This window comes from Haemorhous mexicanus, chromosome 1 (assembly GCF_027477595.1).
Source record: "Haemorhous mexicanus isolate bHaeMex1 chromosome 1, bHaeMex1.pri, whole genome shotgun sequence".
Classification (NCBI taxonomy): domain Eukaryota; kingdom Metazoa; phylum Chordata; class Aves; order Passeriformes; family Fringillidae; genus Haemorhous; species Haemorhous mexicanus.
Genome location: NC_082341.1, coordinates 129397904 through 129415595, shown reverse-complemented (window position 1 = coordinate 129415595; position 17692 = coordinate 129397904). Strand labels below are relative to the sequence as shown.

Genomic DNA, 17692 nt, shown 5'->3' with positions numbered 1-17692 from the left:
GATGCCTTCTCCTCCTGTAACTCTACAGGTAATCCATTGACTGAGGAACCTAGAGACAGTCCAACTATCATACGACCATCCAGGACAGTAAATGATCCTCACTACCCAAGTCACTCATAGGCTGGAATCCTGCTTGTGCTTTGGTAGTGATGAAGAGCATAATCTTACAGCTTTGAGAGTCATTTGGTCCAACCTGGTGGAAATGCTGCCTCCTTCTGTCCTTAGCCTTCATGTAGCTCAGCTCCAAATATTTCAGTTTTATTTAGAGGCAAACAGGAGGAGCCTCATCAGAGTTACTTAGCCCTGAGCTGTCACCTACACCCCCTGCCTTACTGCCCATAAAACAATCCAACACAAGCACTGTAGGTGTTGGGGCAAACAAAGAACTTTATTCCAGGTTCTGCTGCTGATCCTTGCTATCTTGGCACAGAGAAGCCCTCTCCCCTCCCTGTTTTGACAAAGTCTTATTTCACATGCAGCCCTGAAAATTGTGAAAACATTGTGCTAGAATTCTGGACAGACTCCAAGCAAAGAGGCATTTTGAGGCTATCCTGCCTGCTCCCCCTGGGTATGCATAGAGCCCACTTACAGCTCTGGAAAATCTGCAGGGAACTCTGGCCACTCTTCCCACTTCTCACCTGAGGGCTCTCACCCACATCTCTCACTTGGGAATCACAGAATCACATAATGGATAAGGTTGGAAGGGACCGCAGTGGGTCATCTGGTCCAGCCTCCCTCAAGCAGAGCAATGCTAGAGCAATATTAACAGAATGGAAATGTTAAAACTGAGTGGAAGGGAATGCAGATCAGCCAGCACTGTCTTTATCTACTGTCCAAAAGGGGTTGAGTCTGACAACCCTTAGAAGCACAGAAAACACAAGTAATGGATAACAGTGTATTTTCAAAACATTCCAAGACACGCTCAACAAATGTCAGCTGCACAATGAAAAGGCACAGTGCTGTGTATTTGTAGCTAGATTTGGAAGTGAAGTGAAATCTAATCATTGTTACTCCAAAAAGGGGAGTCTTATTGGCATACTCTTTTTGACTTACCGCAAGAAATGAAAAATGGAAAGACTGGACTGCCCAGGACACCCTCCAGACACAGTACAAGTGGAATGCATTTGTTGGGCATAGCATTTCAAGTGTTTAATCTATTTTATTCTTGATTTGAACTGCCAGCAGTGAAATGTGAGACTGGGCTCTGAGAGGCAAAGATCAGGAAAAACCTTGAACAGTAAAGTGATGATAAATGGAGTAGAAATGGATAATAAATCACAATTGATTAACAGCAAGAATAATGCATGAGACCTAGCAACTATCAAATTATGTGAAGTCATTTGCAGTGGAGCAATTACCTCCCACAGCATTTCCGATCTCACAGTGAGTGGCCAGCTCTATTGATTCAAGTTACCTTTATAACGTCAGGAGCTAAAAAAAGTGTTTCCATGCCTTGGGAAGGTGATTTTTGTTAATGCATTACTAGCAGATACTGCCACAGAATATGGGACAAAGCAACAAGAGCACTGATGGATGCCAGGGCCAGGTTTACTACAGCTATGTTACTGGTACAAAAATGCTGAAGAATATGCTGTTCATGCTGATTAATTTATTTCTAGTTGTTACTTTAGTTTTAGTCTCAGACTTGCTATTGCCTTCAGTTGAATAATTTTGAACTGTTTTCTTTCAGGTAGAATTTTACAGGGGAATCTCTGCACTTCTATACTTCTGAAATGTTAACCTATGCTAAATAGATGAGTCACTATAAAACAAGTGTTTGCCAAAAAAATGCTAAATAAATAATCAATAAATGCAAAACATTATTTATTATCACCTGAGAAAAATTTACCAAGTTATCTGCTTGTGTGAGAGTATTAACTAGCAGCTTAAAAAAAAAAAAAGAGTTTACTGGTACCCAGGTTAAGCCCAAAGAGATGAAGCACAACTTGCTCATCCAATTTTTCCAGCTTTTCCCTTCAGTACAATGTCTTTGCAGGCTTCAGGACTTAGGCTGGGGAGCTTTATATCAGTGATATAGAGCAACTGCATGGCTTGTTGCTCTGCAAGAAAAGAGGCAGATTTCAAAGCTTGAGTGCTCACATCCTTTAGGAAGCAGGCACACTGGTGGGCCCTTAGTGTGCCCTTACACAGGAGCTATGTTTCTAAAGGGACATTATTGTGGTTGTATGTTGGCTCTCACAGGCCATGGATGGACACAACATGAAAGTGTAGGATTTGTCTTCTTGGTTTTGCCCAAGAAAAAAAATATAAAAGAAAATGCTTTAGACATACATTTCAGTCACTGGACCACAGATCAGCACCTGGAAAAGTGTGAATTAAAACCCAGATTGGCAATGCTTTCTAATGAAAATGTTATCGTTCCCATCTGCTGTAGCACTTTAGATGCCTGAAAGTCACAAAGTCAAAGCCATTAAAGTATTGCACAAACAAACAGAAGATAAAACTTACAGGGGCAAATACAGTTAAATCATTGTGCAAAGCCAAAAGCCTCTGCAAGCACAGAGTTCTGAGAGGACTTATCCAGCTTCAGAAAATTAGAAGTGGTGGGGAAGTTCTCACAGCATGTACAGCTCAAATTCAACCACACCTCTTGTTGCTTGGAAGTCCTGTGGCTGAGCAGGTCAACTTTTAAACTACCTGCCACTTCAAAACCAGCCTTTCTGAAATATGAATACACTGTGGCTTAACAAGATACAGGGTATAGATTACCTTTTCTTTAGCCTTTGCCTCTGATTTCTGCAGGGAACCTGCTGCTCTGGGATCATCCTTTTCAAGGCTTCTCTGTCCACATGCACCACTTTGAAAAGGAGCACAGTGAAACAGGAAAGGAAAAGCAGATTGAAACGTGCTTGAGAGCATGAAACTGACAAAGCTGCCTAAGACAGAGCATGGTGGAGCTTTAGCTGTGTTGAGACATCAGCTACAGTGGGAAACCACATGCTGCCAAGCTGCTGAGGGAGCTGGGCAGCAGGCACTGATGAAGGCCATGTCTCCACTACACCCTGCAGTTTGCTGTGGAGTTACTGGGGCTTTTTAGAGCTTGGGTACCAAAGGGAAATGGTATAATGCCTATAGATCCACAAAGAGAAAGCATTTAAGTCGGTCCTAAAGGTACAGCTGGAAGCCCTCTGGCAGAATTGTGCACATCCCCTCCAGCTCTGAATGTCATAAAAGACACCCCCCACCTTTCCATTGCTTGTTCATTCTTAACTGAGGCTCCTTTGTGCTCACCAGGTGTGGTCTTCAGTGGTATCATCTTTGTAATTGTGCAGGATGTGATCTGCTTCAGGGAGTAATCACAGCTGGTGAGGAGGCTGAGGTCTGCTCCCTGAGACCTTCACTTTAAATATTGCAGAGGTTTGCTTTTAGGGCACATGAGCATGGGAACTTCACACTGCAGGGAAGGCTAGAGAGTCAGTCTCTGCATTCTCCTGGGAAACAGGAAATTAAAAAAAATCATTAATGGGATGGAGTAGCAAGGCCATGCTAAATGTGACATGAAATGATCAGCAGCACTGTGTCAGCACAGCCATGGCTGAGAGTGTAAAACAAGAACTGACACAAATTTGTTTACATACTTGCATCTGTGAAAGCTGTGTTTACTTAAAGGGATAATGAAAGTTATCTTGGGGTATATTTGAATATGGAAACCAGTATTAGCTGTGCTAATGAAATAGCACTTTTGAGAATTTAAGCTGCATCTTTCCTAATCCTGCCTGGAGAAATTAAGGGCTCTAGCTGTCAAAGACAGCATACTGTGGTTTTTGGGTAAAAAATGCTCATGGAAAGGGTGTTGTTAAGAAGAAAAATATTTGGAGTAGAGATACTGCTGATGAAAAAGGGGGACAATTCAAGCAAAGAAGAAGAGATAGAACAGAGCAGCATTCTTCTTACATTCCTTTAGCAGCCTCTCCTGAGGTGCCCAGTCACTCGTCTGGGAAGGTGTTTGTGCCCTCTTGGATATCCCTGCTCTTTCACCCTCTGTCAGACTGCAATATGGAATCTCCCAAATCTCTCAGCAGAATGCTCTGCTGGCTTAACTTTGATGGATAAATGGGATACAGTGTCCAAAGTGGAAATATGATCCTGCTACAGCTGAATGTATTTACAGTCAACTGAGAATAAGGAGAGGAGAGCCCAGTTATTCCTAGGGTGACAACCAACATTGAGTATCTTCATTTTGTTATTAAGAAGCCTATAAGCAGGCAGCTAGAAGGGATCATCTGAAGTGCTTCTATTGGAACAATATCACATATCATTTCTTCCAAGCTGCAAAAAAAAAAAAAAAATTAAAGCCTTCTTTGGCATGGCCTTCAGGATGGTAATGATAAGAATGAACATTCCTATAAGATATATAAGGAGGAAATGAGTAAATAACCTCTAGAGCTCCATTGCTGTAGCTGAAGTGCAGTTCTGTTTCTGTGAAGAAGAAGCAGATCCAGAAGGGACAGACCTTTTAGCTTTGTTTTTACCAGAGGACAGATGTGATCCAAGGGACAAGGGGTTCCCTTGCTTCTTGCTTCTTCCCCTGCCTCCTGTTGCTCCCAGTGTTTTCCTTTCTTCAGAGAGAAAGGAAAACACTGGGAGCAACAGGAGGCAGGGGAAGAAGCAAGACAGGGGCTCAGCCCTTGAATTTCACACTGTCCAGAGGGACTTGGCCAAAGCCTTTCTTTGTCTGGGTCTCCTCAGTGCAGCTGGGATGGCAGATTTCCTCACATCAGAGGAAAATGGTGAAAGCAGTCACCCTCACTGGGTAACCTTGTAATCCACCACTCACTGGGCTGGATCCACCCCAGCACCCCAGCCAGGAGCCACACACTGGGGACATATCCCTGGGGATGGGAACAGGCTGGGACATGGGCACGGCTCAGTGGGACCCAGGGCCAAGGAGGGCAGGGCTGGGGGGCTGCAGGGCCGCTGGGGCAGCAGCTGACAGCCTGGGGGCTGGTGTGGGGTCCTGGCCCCTGGCAGGTTGGGAAGCCCAGCGTAGCTGACAGGGTCAGGCAGCCTGTGAATGCCCTCAGGGGCTTTGATGCTTTTTTCCTTTCATCTTCTCTGGGGTTTTAACATTACTTTGCTGTTCCACTTCAAATTTTTCACTTCTTTTTTCCAGTCTTGATGAGTACATGACAGGTCAGCAGGTAGTTCCTCCCCATCTGACCTGGGGACAGTGGGTCCAGCTGGCACCCACTGGACCTTTCCCTTTCCCTTTCCCTTTCCCTTTCCCTTTCCCTTTCCCTTTCCCTTTCCCTTTCCCTTTCCCTTTCCCTTTCCCTTTCCCTTTCCCTTTCCCTTTCCCTTTCCCTCTCCCTCTCCCTCTCCCTCTCCCTCTCCCTCTCCCTTTCCCTTTCCCTCTCCCTCTCCCTCTCCCTCTCCCTCTCCCTCTCCCTCTCCCTTTCCCTTTCCCTTTCCCTTTCCCTTTCCCTTTCCCTTTCCCTTTCCCTTTCCCTCTCCCTCTCCCTCTCCCTCTCCCTCTCCCTCTCCCTCTCCCTTTCCCTCTCCCTTTCCCTTTCCCTTTCCCTTTCCCTTTCCCTTTCCCTTTCCCTTTCCCTTTCCCTTTCCCTTTCCCTTTCCCTTTCCCTTTCCCTCTCCCTCTCCCTCTCCCTTTCCTTTTCCCTTTCCCTCTCCCTCTCCCTTTCCCTTTCCCTTTCCCTCTCCCTTTCCCTTTCCCTCCCCTATTCCAGGAGCCTCCAGGGAGGTGCAGGGCCCGCAGACCTTTGGTCCAGGCACTGCCCAACCCCCAGGATCAGCCTGAGGCAGAGGTGTGAGGGTTAGCAGGAATAAAGGGAGGATGAACGATGGAGGAGGTATTGACACACGGACTTCCTGCAGTAGAGGTGTCAGAGCTGCGTTACTGTGGAAATATAACAGGGACAATATTTGGGGGAGAGAAGGATTATTCTGAAGCACCAGGCTGCTTATTCTTGCAGTTATTTCAAGTGCTGCCATAAAAGCAAACTCATTCTGCCAGCCTAAGGCGAGTGGAAGTGTAAACGAGGAGCTGCAGCGCCATCAGCTGCAGTGTGCTGCCTGCACTACCCCCACGAGAGTATATCCACCCATGGCATTTATTTATGCATTTGGACTTGCTGCATTTCCTTCTCCTTTCTCCCTGCTGCCCTCCCTCCCTGCAGGACTTTCACTCCTCTTTCCTGCCCGGTCTCCCGTGCTGGCTCTGGCTGCCGGCCCCTGCCTGGCCTGGCAGGGCTGGACAGGGTCCCAGGGCTCCCCAGCCCCGCTGCCACCACCCCTGGGACCTTGGGAATGCTTCATAGGCGGCTGTGGAAATTTAGCAGTGTGCTGGTTTTCATGGGAAGAGTGGGTTATTTAAGTCATTAAATATTTCCTTATCTCTAGCAGGCAAAATTAGAGAATCACCTTTATTGGAAGTATTTCAAAAAGATCTTCTCTGATGTTTCCTCCTTGTTTCCCTTTCACACAGACCCCAGCATTTTAAAGCACTGTTTCAAGCTTTAAACTAGCTTGTGTTATGTTTTGGTTCACCTTGTGGTATGTTATACCAATTCTGCTCTAGCATTTTGGAACATCCCCAAATAATTTCCTTTTTCTCCTCCTCTACTACTTCACCTGTTATCAGGAGTGCATTGGCATCTCTTTGGTTGCTTTCACCTATTTTACAAAACAAAAAGTCTTACCTATAAACATAACGAATTTAACTTGAACAATTAACAAAAACCAACTTAACTGGTACCCACTGCCACGATTTTAAGATTTTTTCCCCAGTAAGTAGTTTGGGGAAATGGTGGCAGCTGGAGGCAGTGATGATTTGGTTTATTTTTCCAAAAGGGACTGAGCCTGGCTGAGTTGGTAGTGTATAGGATTGAGCTTAAGTGCTAAAAGGCTTTCCAAACACAGTCTGATTAAAAAGCTGAGTATATTGTTCTCTAAAGAAGGAAAATGTAGTTCCCTACAATGGCAGAGCAACTGAGTTTCTATTATATTTGAAAATAATTCAGTGCTTAGGAATAGATATTGGAGAGTTATAGGCTCTGCAACAAACATTTATATGGTAAGTTTTCCTTCCTTATTTTGTTCTAATTTCCTTCAAACGTTGTTTAATTTTTATTATTTTTATTAGATCCCTCTGTTGGAAAAGTGTAAAGTAATTTTCAAATAGAATTTGCAAATAACTTAATTTTAAATTCAAATAAAATATGGTTAAAACACAAAGCCCATTGCTCTGAAAATCAGTACATGCATTTTGAGGAAAAGAATGAGATAGTGTGTCATTATTCAAAACTTTTAACTCTAGTGGCTGAGATTTCACATTTTCAGACTCTCTCAAATATGAAGGAAATTTCTATTCTTTAAAATATCATAAAGAAAAGTTTTAAATTCCTTACAACCAAATAATTCCTGGAAGCTTTAGAGAAAACACTTGTCATGGGAACACTTTCTATAGAATTTCAAAAGCGCAAAGCAAGTCTCATTGACTTGTAAGAATTACTTAAAGCAAAAAATATCTACAACTACATCTGGGATTTCTTGGAAAAAAACCAACAACCAAACACACACACACACACCCCCTAGCCCCAAACTAAAAACGAACAAAAAAAGGAAACCAAACAAAGAGTGAACCTGGAAAAATCCCAACCTTTTCAAACAGCTCTAGTGTTCTTCTCATGCAGCTATTGATCTGGTGGTATTTCAAAGACTATGGGCTTGTCAGAACCTTTGAAGTTCCTCCCCTGCTGCATTTTAGTTATAAATTTCAATTTTCGAGTGTGGTACTGCTCACCTCAGAACATTCATTATTCTCTTCTCTGCTATTTTGGTACTTTATACATAAACTTAATTTCAAAGTTAGGTTAAAAAAGTAGTCTTTTCTATGAAGATAGCATTCTGAGGAGCTCTTTTATTTACTTGCTTGTTTGTTTGCTCAGGGGGCCATCTTTAGCTGGACTTGCCAAGTCCTCTTCTCTCGTAATTAAAGTGTATGTTTGGAAGAAAAGGAAAGTATGTTGTGGTTTGTTTATTCAGGAGAAAATGTTTGATTTAATTTAACAGATTATATTTTTGAAATGGAACAGGGACAAAAATAGATCCTGAGCCAAATTCAGCCTTGAGCTGCATCCTGCTTAAGTGCTGCCAGAGCCATGCTGGGGAGCAGGTCCCTGAGAAAGAGAGGTTGTGGTGGGGTTGTGTTCCATCTCTGTGGGAACATGAGGGGACATAAAAATAGAGATAAAATAAAAATGCTCCGATAGCTAGGAAAACTGCCCTTTGGTCTGCTTTTCTGCCAGCTTCAACCTCTGCCCTTGCCAAGGGGATGAGCTGGGGAGTGTTCTCTGCACAGGTGGCACCCCCATGGTGGGGAGGCTCCCAGGCTGTGATTGACTGTGGAGAACATGCCATCCTTCCTTTCCTTCCTTCCCAACTCCTGATCTCCATGAACACAGCAACAAGGGAGAGCTGGGGGGTGGGGAAGAGTGCAGACAATTAGCATTGGTCTTTACTCTCTCTTCTAAAAAAGCCCAAACCACAAATTAAAGGATTTAAATTTTTTTGGTAGACATAGCTGCATATTTCAGTAAATTAGGATATTCCAGTCAATTAGAAAATAAAAAAGAGAAAGGAAATAAAAGATTTCCCGGTGTTTGTCATCTACTATGCACTGCCATGATTCAGCTTTTCCCTTTTTTTGGGTGGAATGAGATGAGAATGGGGCATTTAATATTTTTAGAGCTGGACATCCTAGAAGTGGAAACTGATAACAGTGGCCAGTGCAGGGGAGTATTTGTCTGCTGCTCGCTGAGAGAGAGACAGCTGCTGTTGAGGATGCTTGTGCTCAAGCTCTGCAACTCTATAATTTTAAAGGTTTGGTCTTTTGATCCTCATTTCAATCCCTTCTTTATGTGAGGCAAAACCCTGAACAACAGCAGGTGCAGAAGGTAGAATAAAAACCCAGGGATAAAAATGAGACATTACATAAAGTATTTTTCTGGTCTACAGCCATTTGCAGCTTGGGACCCCCTAGACAGAAGGAGTGATTAATATTAAACAGTATTTGATGGCTTTTTCTTCCTTTTTTGTCCAATTGGTCTCTCAACTTATAACAGCTTTCTGGACTCCTGGTGTCCTGTGACAAGGAGCTTTACAGCTCAGTGGTGTAGGGTGTTAAGAAGTACTTTCCACTGCTTTAGCTATTTTGTTTCATGCCTTGTGATTTTTTGTCTTCTAAGAGAAAGTTATTATCTGCTTTTATTTTCTGCATCAACGATGATTTTATCAGTCTCTGCCATTAAGTCCCCTGCCCCTTTAATTTCTTTTCCCTGAGGGACAGATGACCTGGAAAATGGAAGGGGATGAAATCCTCCCAGGTACATTTAGCAGAACACGCAGTCACAAACTGTCTCCATGTAAAAGCAAAAGCAACAGCCTTAGTCTGCACCACAGAGTCTTTCTTGAAGGAAGAACATCTTCGTGCAGGGTAACATTCAAATTTGAGTTCTAAAAGCAGGACCTTGACCTTCTGCCAGTCTAGTTGAACCAGCTTTGCAAGTATTATAAATCCTGGGCTGGTTCAAAGCTTTTGAACAGCTACACTTTGTTTTGAATCACATGCAGCCACAGAACTCTCTCACTGCATTCCCAGGACTACTTTAGGGACAAATTCAAACTTTGGGGAAATAAAATGTTACTTTTAAGTTTTTTAGATAAAGTGTCTATATCAGGAAAGTATTTTTTTTTATTAGCAGCTGGTGTTTATACTCTGTCTCATCTTTCTTTAGTATTAGTTGACCATATTTCTTGCCAAACTGCAGCTGCTCTCCAGTATGGGTGGGGGGCTCTGTTTTCCAGCTGTATGTAGGATATGCAGGAATTTGAAGGTATTGGGAAGGTCTGATGCGATTATGCAATGGTTCTACTGCCCCACCTGCAGGCCTCGGGGCTTACCTTTAAACCTGCTTTGTTTGAACCAAAGAATTCTGCATTTCAGTGGCAGAGGTATGTTCAAACTGTGTCCTGACATAAGTGGAATTGAAGACCTGACAAGAGATTTTATTGCTCTTCGGTTTGGGAATAATTTTACATTGGAGAAAGTCAAAACACTTGTATTACACATGTAGACTGCAGTATTTGGTTCAGCTACAGGTGTTTTCCTGCATCACCTTGCAGTCCCAGGTTACTCTGGTTACATCTGCAGATGCCTAAGACGAGTCTGGAGAAAGGGCTTGCAGGGATTGTAAGATAAAAGCAGTCCTTGCTTCCCTGCAGCAGGACTCCTGCATGAGAGCCCAGAGTGAAACCACACTTTATCTCAGACATAGCTGAGAAGAGGCTCAAGGACAGAAAGGAGGAGGGGCCAGCTGGGAAGCACTAAACAAATCAGCCTGCATGCCCACACCTCATTCTAGTCAAATGGCCTTGGAATGTGTTTACAGACAAAGAGCTGTGGATTGTGCTGTTTGGCTCTGCTGGGAATTACTGTAGGGAATCAGTGTAGAAAGCCTGGGTTAGTTTATTAGCTTCACAAATCTTAGAACCTTATTTTGCTTTCTACAAAAATATTATTGTGCTAAGAGACTTTTGATTGTGGGGCCTTTCTGTGTAACATTACATTTACTGCTGCTCTTACTCTGGTAACAAGCAAAGTACAAGGAACAAGCACATTGCAAAGCAAAGCTACAAAGCCCTCTGACTCTGCAACTGCTTGCAAAACAGGACTGATAACTGGATGAGGAATCTGATCATGCCCACAAGGGAGATGAATGTATTTCAGATTCAGAGAGGGCTGTAGCAAGGTGCTCTCATTCCTGCCAGTCAGGTCTTCCTTTTTGCTAGGTGGGTAGAGATGCCTGTGCTGCCCCTGGCTGAGCAGGCTGGCAGGAGGCTGCAGGGTGAGGAGCACTGGCACTGCACCTGCCAGGTTCTGATGGTGGTTCACAGGTGTGCTTCCTGTGCTGGCTCTGAGTGTGGTGTCAAACAGGCAAGAAGGCTTGCAGAACACAAACACCTAGCACCCCATTGCCTATCTTTGCAAGCAGCTCTCACCCAGATGATCCCTGAGACCTGCCTTGCTTGTGCTGCTAATTAGACTTCTAGTTCTCTAGCCAAGAACTAGTACAGCCTCTGCCAAGAATCAATAAAATGCAAAGCAGCCTGCAGCCAAAATGCAGCCCATTAGATACCAGATCCTCATGCCAGGCTGCTTTCCTGTATCAGCATACCATGAAACCTGAGAGGAATTTCTGGAAAGGAATCACTGCCTCTAGGGTCTTACATCTGTGTGCAGTGTCCTTGGGACATGGCTTTCCAGAGTGGGATGTGATCAGATTTTTAGCACTGTTACCACTGAAACTGCAATCTGGAACGAGCTGACTCTTGTCCCTCAGAGCCATGCTGCTCCGGGCACAAGAGATCTCAGTGCAACCTCAGAGAGAAAATGTGCCCACTGTGACTGTGAGCCCTCTCCCAAGTTTACATGGTCTCAGTGTAAATCCTTTTTATTCAGTAATTTAAACATCTCCACAGTGTACACGCTATCATATTTACTGCTGTTTGCTTTTTTGTATTTTACATGCACTTTAGGGATACTTTAATAGTTCTGTTTATGTGTAGGAGTATTTCCATGATCACTTTGTGTTTCTGATGGAGAATTCACAAAGCATTTTCAGGACAGCCTTTGTATGGATTATGAACCTACCTTGGCCTTGTACCACAGCACTTAATTTTCACAGGCCACCAAAAGCACAACAGGCTGCACTGATAGTTCCTAGCACAATCAAATGTGATGCAGCAAAGAGGTGTATGCACCCCGTTCAATGTGTCCCACATGGTCAGGTTTTCAGGAGGGAAACCTCTGGAAATTCATTGAGTCTTCATGTCCTAGCCAGGCACAGTTCTCTCTTTTGCTTTCCTACGTGCTGTGCAAGATGCAGCGCAAATTATGACCCAAAACAGATACTGGTCTGTTTTCTTAATATTCTTGTTAACACATGCTGTGAACAGCTCATCTTCCCAGGCACTTTCAGTCTTGTCTTCGGGGAGGAGAGTCAAATAAGTTTTGCTCTGTGAGGCAGTAGAAGGCTTCTTTGTTTTCTGCAGGAAAGGAGGGTGTACTCTTATCTCAGGATAAGTGCAGGAAGGCTAGTTTGGTTACCATGCATTAGACAGAAGAGGTTATGGTGCTTTGGGCTCCCACAGTGTGAGGACAAGCCTAGGTGTTGGAGGCTCACATGACCCTGCACTCAACATCTAGCTGCTCTATGACATTCATTCTCCCTTGGAGAAAATACCTGAGAGATCCTGAGGCACAAGCAGTGGCATTTAGTGCCCTAACACTATCACAGTATGTACAGCTGCCATGCCCACAGCCATCTGCTGACAGCATGAAACTGTCACAGCCTACCTGAGCAGTCAGGTGGGGTGGAGAGAGGATAATCCTTCAATTTGTCCCATAAAATCATGTGAAGTTGCCTCTGCCATGTACTCCAAGACTTGCTGAGCAATCCTTCAGGATGCAGAACACAGCATAACACAGAGACATCATTGCACCAAGCACATATATGATGGAAAATCCTCAATGATTCCTAGGAAAACAGTGAGAAGCTCTTCTGTAAAAGGTTTTTCTTATGGAGGGCTCCATTTCATGTCAGATAGTGTGAACTTAAGGAAATAATTTTGAAAATGCATCCACTCAGGCATGCAAGGCAGCCTGGAATTAGGTAACATTCCTGCCCTTGGGGAACTCTCCCTGTGTGCCTCAGTATCTGACCTTTTCACAGTATTTTTGTGGGGAGACACACACAGCAGAAAAGACAGTGAAGGAGAATTCCTCTCTCCAGCACTTTGGGCAAGTGTGGTTCTGCATTAGAGCTGCAACATTTCTGCTGTTAGTAAAGGAGGAAGGAAGAGAAAGTGAGGCAGCCCTCACAGCTGGTTCTCCTCTGCCTTGGCTAATGTTTGCCTGGGAGCAGGGAGAATCATTAACTGCCCCAGACAAGTTTTACTGCCTCAAGGTCACAGAGTAATGGTGCACTGAAAGGCCACAGAAATGCAGCAAAACAAGTCTCTTGGTGCTGGAGGGACCAGAGCACTTTGTCCAGGAAAGGCAGAGCTCTGTGCACACCTATAAAGCTGCATCCAGGTTTGCTCCTGGGATCCTTCATCTGTGATGCTGACATGGCACAAGGACATGAATGGTGGACCTTCTAAAACCAGCTTCTTATTTATTTGTTATTTATTAATTTATTTTTAATTTTTATCACTTATTGCAGTTCCAGGGGAGAAATTAGCCTTAGATGTCTAACCTAAGTTATCACTTGCTAAATTTCTGACATCCTGGTCTAGTAGTCCCCAACAGCCTTGTTTTCCTTTTGGATAGTATGCTCCCTGTTCTCTGGCTGGTACCTGCAGGAGGACTGAACCCAGTGCTCCCCCTTGAACACCTGGCAGCTCCCTCACTTGCAGTGCAATTAATGAAACCTCTCCTCCTGACTGACCAGAAATTTGCCTACTTTCTCCATGCCCTTGAGCACATGCAGAGGTCACTTTTTTCTTGTAGTCCACAAAGCACAAGCAAGGCTTGTCCTCTCAGTGTGTGACTCACCTTTTGGCCCTGTTTCTCACTCCCCAGGCCAGGTGAAGATACAGAGAGTTTGTGGAGGAGGAAGGCAGATTCCACCTCTGCAGCTCCAACCACAGCCCTCACCAATAAACAGGTGAGGCTGCCCTCCCCTAAGGACATCCCCTCTCCTATCTCCCTTGATTATGAGTCAAACTCCCCCTATTCCCCCTGGCAGTGCTGGCATCCTATTTCCAGGACAGAGGTCTGCTGCTTTCAGCTGTGCATGGTCCCTGAGGTCCTTCAGCCAAGTTCAAGTCACAGCACTGCAAGCACAGCTGCTCTGCAGTGTCCTGTGCTCAAGGCTTCATTCTACAGACACCAGACCAAGGTCACAGTACCTTCCTTCCCACTCACCTTCCTCCTTCTTTCCTTAGAACATGACCTGGTGCATGGTACCCATGTGCAGCAACATCCATCCATCCATCCATCCATCCATCCATCCATCCATCCATCCATCCATCCATCCATCCCTCAGAATTTACAAACTTAAAGGTCAGATTTCATTTGGCATGAGCAGGAAAAACACACAGCAACCTTGTAGAGGGACAGATGTGTTACTCTGCATAGGTTTCCTCTGTGCAATGTAAGCATGACCCTGAGTTTTCGAGGCTTCTGCTCACCTGCTTTTTTGCTGCAAGAAAGCTGGAGCTGTTGAAATGCTTCCAGCATGCAATGCCCTCAATATAATGTAATTAACATTTTGACCACTGGATGCTACTCTTGCTCCAAACATCTGCACAAGGGACTGCAGGGTGAAGATTTACTGGCAGTGCAATCTTGTAATTTTTTAACCTAGAACCTAGTTAAATCAGTCAGTGACCTGTGAAGAGGTGTTTATTGCCTGCCCACCAACTGAAGATGAATAGTTAGGAAGTCATTATGGGGATATAAAAGAATGTCTGCATCAGCTACACACAAGCAGATGATTAAATTAGTGGTAATGGACTGAGATTTTAGTAGTGAAGAAGTGATTTTTCAAACCCTGGGATTTCTAGCACATTGACTGAGACAAATGGTTTTGTATGCATTATACCAGTGGTCCCCAAAGCCCAGAAATAAACCACATTGTTTAGGTACATTTGACAATTTATACTGCTCTCTACTCACTATCATACCTACCCTAGAACAGTTAGAGAGCCTTCTGTGTAAGCAGGTCCTTTTACCTTTCCTGTTATTAGTTGTTATTATTATTATCATCATCATCAGTGTCATCATCACTGGCAAACATTCTTGAACATTTTCCATTCTCTACTTGTTTTGCTCTCTCCTACATGCCTCCCCCCAGCCTTTCTGAATGGCTCCCATGCACTTTGTCCCTGCTGCTTTCACTGATGTGAACCAAAGCCTTCCCATCAGATGAGCACAGTTGCTATGGCTGAGATCTGCCCAGAGCAATTCATCATTTATTGATTGGTACCTCTGTGAAATACTTCCTTTGTGCACACTGTGTTGCAGGAGCTCCTGTTTTCATCTTCCCCAAAGGAGGAAGAAAGCCTTTTAAACATGCATGGTAGTTTGTCCACCCTGGGCACCATGTGGGTAGCTAATCCTCAGTCCTCCAGGTGAACATGGCCTACACCCTGCTCAAACTGAAAGAAATTCTGTACGTTTGTCTTGTACCTGCACAAAGACGATTCTGCTGCTCTCGGTGTTTTCTTTTGATTCCTCACATATTGCAGGAAACATCCAGGAACAGTTCCCAGAGCAAGGCAGTGTTTTCTTACAGTACAATTCTGTCTGAAGACCCAGTAACTTATTTACACATTGCCTTGTCATCCCACAGTTCCGGTATCTGTGAGCAGGCATCTAGAAGAACAGGTTTTGCACACTTTTCTGAGATCCTCACGTGATCTCTGGGCCAGTCTGCAGTGTCTGTAAATACACCTTGCTTGAAATCAGAGGTAAAGCAAACTCCTGCTCAAGACATGAAAAGTATGAATCCTCACAGACAGAAACTAAATAGGGAACAACTCAAGGGTAATTCATATTGCCTAAATGTAAATGTTTAATGCTCCTAGAGGGGTGAGCCAACTGATAATGGCAGAAAACTAATCCAGGAAGAAATGAAACTCACTATAAAAAGGCTGGTTTCTGGCCATTTGTGTGCTGAATGGCAAAGGGAAGGCTTAATCACTCTGCATACCAATGCAGCATAGATTTGGTTTGATGCTGCATACCAATGCAGCATAAAACCAAAACCAAACAAATAAAATATGCTTTCTCTTTTTGACTCAGTGTTATCGCTTACAAAGTGGCTGGTCAAAAATTCTGAACCACTTCCTTTATCTCATCCTGATAAATTCTTAGAGAATAGATACTTAAAATAGTTTATTTATCAAACTTCCTCTCTCTCAATTTTGTTCCTACCTTTTCTCTGAAAGACTGCTAGTGGGCTGATGTGATGTTTTAACATAGAAATTGTGGGAGCTTTTTAAACTGACATGTAAAATTCTTTCATATTTAAACCTCCTGATGATCTAACTCTGCTTGCTTCGACAGAGCAATATACAGCTGTTGCTACACACTTGCCTGTTGTCATGATTTACGCACCAGATGAAGGTGAGGGATAATAAATTAACAAAGTGTAGCTCCATAGTGCATGATCCTCTGTGCTTTAAATTAGAACTGTCTCTGGTGGGCACAGGAGTGATTGAAGCAGAATTTTGCCTTACAGGCATATTTTTCACCACCCCATCTGTTGCCCCAGATACTAGGGATGGAAATGCCCATTTTGCTAATTTTTCTCCCTTTCAAACCATTTTTCTTATCTTTTCTTTCTTGAGACTGTTCCAAATGACATAGAAAAACAACATTCAAACCAGGGCACAGTATTGGAATGCATGCTACAAGCCAGAACAGCATAAAATATTCAAAGAAGGAATACATGTGTATTCAGGTCAAGTAAAGAGAGGGATTCCTGCAGTCAGGAATCCTTTCAGTGGCTTGAACGAATTGTTACTCCTTAGTAATCATTTGCCAAGGATGCCCTCTTCTTTTAGCTCTCTTTGACTGAAGAGCTGGTGGCCTGACATTTGGTCCCTGGAGCCTTTCCATGAGATTTGCCTTCATCCCATGTCAATCCTCCTTCCAAGAGCTTGAAGAAGCAACTTTATCTTCCTGTAACCCAGAGCAAGGAACGCAGGACACCCAGAATAGAATAGGTCGAGTTCAAAGCATGAGATTATCCTCCTGAATTTAATCAAGGGCTGGTTTCTTTGGGATTCCTCATGAGTTAGTCAAAGTGAACTCTTAGCCAGATTAGCTCTGAGAGTTTTGGAGAGAAGTATCAACCTGCAAGCCAGAGCAGCATCTACATCAGCTTTACCTATAAGAGCTCTACTTTCCTTTCTCCCTTTTTTCTCACTTCAGGACCATTATTTCCTGCTATGAGCTAGAAAAACATCTGTTCTGGGTGAAGATGGAAACATGGGACACTATTATTGTGAATTATTTGCTTTTTACTAAATCCATTTGATTCTCCATTCTGGCAAATTCAGGGCCAACAGTCTATTTCAAGGTTTCTTAATTGTGAAAATCCCCCCCACACATACTTTTGCCTTTTTTTTCCTTCACATATTCTGTTTGTGATATTGCAGCAGTGACAAGCCTCTTTGTCATACTTGGATCTTGCTTAGAGCAACCAATATGTGGGAGTTCAGAAAAGTTCAAGCTGCTCATTTCCCACAGCAATTTACCAATTAATGGAATGGAAACTGCTAGATCAATAAACAAACATAGTCAGGTTTTTAGGCATTGCACATAGAAATACAGGCCTAACTCTGTAAAGGTTCAAAGCTGAATGATTGGACACTCTTGCATTCATCATTTCATGTAACTTTTCAAATATTTATTCCTGAAATACTCCTGAGCTGTATTACTTACAGCTAAAACTTTGCAGTTCCCTCCTGCCCCATGGAAAAAGCCAGCATGTTCCAAATACTGGTCTTGACTGATAGAGATGTAGGATCCCTGGAGGTCCTGAACACTGACCAGCAGCATCCAGGCTTCAGGTTGTACCAGTTGCTTCTGAGAAAGGGCTTGTTTGAGGGTCTGTTGTTAGATCTTTGCAATTTGTTGAAT

The 17692-nt window shown here is 43.6% G+C and overlaps 1 long non-coding RNA gene across 1 annotated transcript; it reads right to left on the bottom strand.

Moving 5' to 3' along the window:
* Window positions 1-272: 272 nt before the first annotated feature.
* Window positions 273-15333, bottom strand: LOC132335872 (uncharacterized). The gene is made up of 3 exons (XR_009488757.1): window positions 15233-15333; window positions 12395-12575; window positions 273-3452 (listed from the first exon to the last, which is right to left on the bottom strand). It is a non-coding gene; the product is annotated as an uncharacterized LOC132335872 (long non-coding RNA).
* Window positions 15334-17692: the final 2359 nt, after the last annotated feature.